Genomic DNA, 2,916 nt, shown 5'->3' with positions numbered 1-2,916 from the left:
CAGCTGGTTTTGGTTGTCAGCAGCAAAACTGGTTGATCCACTCTGAGAAGGTGCTATTTAAGAGACTGAGCTGAAAACAGCACCTCAGACTGAGGAAGTCTCTTGGATGAGAGACGAAACGTTTCTAGATTTCTTTTGCTTTGTTTTGCTTTTGTTTTTTTGAATGTCCAGAGGACCAGATTGAACTTTTTGGATTTCTCACCAAGTTTGTGTAAATTCAGCTGTGGGTTTTAAAGACATTTTAACTTTAATGCACTTTAATACAGAGCATCAGGTCGGCACTATTTGTGTTTATAGAGAAATAAAAAACATCACCACTATAATTTTTTTACTTGTGTTCAACACTCCTCATCTAAATGATGTTTCTCATGAAGATTGAGGACAATAAGGTGTGGGGTTTTAAAGACATTTCAACTTTAATGCACCTGAACACACAGCGTCTCTTACACCTGCAGCGTCTCACAGCGTCAAAGTTACTGCTAAGCTAGCATGCTATATGTAGCGCACTTAAAGTGGACCAGTAGGAAACAGGCACTAACATCTACTAGGTTCCACCAAGAGATGATGATTTCACACCAACCGAATACCGAACTAATTATTTTATTGCTTCTCCACAAAGCATTTAAAACTACCTTTTTACAAATGTAGGAAAAATAAAATACAAACAAAATTAAAGCTCTTTTCTTTTGTATGAAAAATAAATAAATAAAAATAAATTAAGTTCTTTAGCAATGTTGCTATCTCAGGTAGTGTTGTGTATGGAATCTTATCTGTAACCCAAGATGGGTTTTCCGGATTGTGAATGTTCTTCTGTGAAAGGATGTCCCGGCTGGCCACACCGTTTACACCTGTCCACAGTTCACATGGCCATCACCATCAAAGAATCCAAAGTCTCTATAAAACCAATCTGCATAAAGTGCATAAAGTAAATCACTCTGTTCCCGTTCAATTATGAGATTCCATGTCATTTCTCAAGAATACAAATCATTCACATATTTCTCCTTTTAGTTTTTAGCTTAATCACCTTAAGTTTATGATGAACTACTATGAAATGCAATAAACAGTAGTTAACTGTTAGTATTTTTAGTGTTAAGCCAACAAAATACATTGGCAACTTAAATATAAAGTGCATAACTTGTAAGTTAATCAAAATCAATGGTAAACTACATAACATATTAGGGATATTAAATATTTACCTTTCTTTTGCTTTTAAAATGTTGATTAATGAATTTATAACACTTCAAAATGTATTATATTAACCGAAAACAACTTGTAGTAGCTTTAACATGGCTTACTATGAACTGTATGTATTTTTAATGAACCAATATGATTTAGAATACAAAAAGCAAATTCTTTGTCATTGTAGAGCTAATTCTAACCTTGTGAAATTATACAGGCCTTTAGAATTAGCACCTGTGGTTAGTGCTAGCATTATCTCGGTTATCATTTTAATTTCTGTCAGTACAATGATGTAAAACACACCAAAGGAATTAAAACATTAGGACAAAGTCCAACAAACTCCTGATTGGTTTATTTAGAGACATATTTCAGTATCTGGCAGTTTAATAACTTATCTATACATTAGCCGCAAGCTAAATGAGCTCAACTGATTTATTCACTCACTGGGATTTCCACAGATAATTCTCAATGAGTGGTCACTTCTGTCACTCATAGACAGGTTGTAAGGTCCACAGTTTGGTCAGTGAGTGCATGTGTAAAGAGCATGCCTCAGAATATAGGGAAATATGACCAAACCACGTTGGTTAAATTCAACTCAGCAAAGACTGAGTGCCCTCTGCTGAACCCTCCCGGTATCACAACCTAAATTGCATGTATGGACTTAGTAACCGGGCAGCACGGTGGCACAACTGGTAGAGCTGCTGCCTCTCAGCGAGCAGGTCCTTGGTTCAAAACCCGGTCCGGGGCCTTCTGGGTGGAGTTTGCATGTTCTCTCCGTGCATGCATGGGTTTTCTCCGGGTACTCCGGTTTCCTCCCACAGACCAAAAACATGCATGTTAGGCTGATTGGTAACTCCAAATTGTCCCTAGGTGTGAGTGAGAGAGTGAATGGTTGTTTGTCTCGTTTGTCTCTATGTGGCCCTGTGATGGACTTGCGACCTGTCCAGGGTGTACCCCGCCCCTCGCACAGTGATTGCTGGACATGGGCACCAGCGACCCCCGTGACCCAAAATGGAATAAGCGGGTAAAGATAATGGATGGATGGACTTAGTAACCCAATGTTTCATGTGGGTTACGTAGCGCTCCTCTCAAGAATCCTCCTAACCATGTATGTATGTTTGTGATCAACCCTCCAGTCAACAATGGCCTGCACTAAGCTTGCTAAACTGGCAAGCAAGCAACACAGAGGTGTCTCCATCTCCTCCACCTGTGTGCGTTTTCGGCTGAGGCAGGAGACTCAGAGCAGAAACGGTGCAGGCAGCAGGCAGCTGTGTTTAGAGTTGGAGGTAACCAGGAAAACCTGGAGTGGATTTTTAGTGGCTTGAGTATTGTCCTATTAAGTGGAATGGATTTGTTCACGAAGAAAGAGAAACTGCGCCGACTGAACTAATGTTTCATTGTAAAAGTGTGTGTGTGTGTGGGGGTGGGTGGGGGGCAAAATGAACTTTTTTTAAAAATTCAAATTCTATTCAAATTCAATTCAAAAATACTTTATTATTCCCAAAGAGAAATTATTTGATGTTGTAACTCGTTATCCCCATTTTGTTAAGAGATCCAACATTTTTCAGTCAGGTCATCTGGACAGTTTCTTTTTTTGTGCTGAAACATTTCGCCTTCGGTCTGGAAGGCTTCATCAGTCAAGGAAACACACAACAAAACAGATTCTTCCCCCAACAGCTTACTCCAATGTGGAACGAACCAGTTCAGCTTGTGATAAGATGGTCTCTTTGGTACGCC

The sequence above is a fragment of the Nematolebias whitei genome, unplaced genomic scaffold (genome assembly GCF_014905685.2).
Source record: "Nematolebias whitei isolate Nwh7 unplaced genomic scaffold, NemWhi1 Nwh_scaf_33, whole genome shotgun sequence".
NCBI classification, from domain to species: domain Eukaryota; kingdom Metazoa; phylum Chordata; class Actinopteri; order Cyprinodontiformes; family Rivulidae; genus Nematolebias; species Nematolebias whitei.
The sequence above is the reverse complement of the archived record's forward strand: the minus strand, read 5'-3'. Positions refer to the sequence as shown.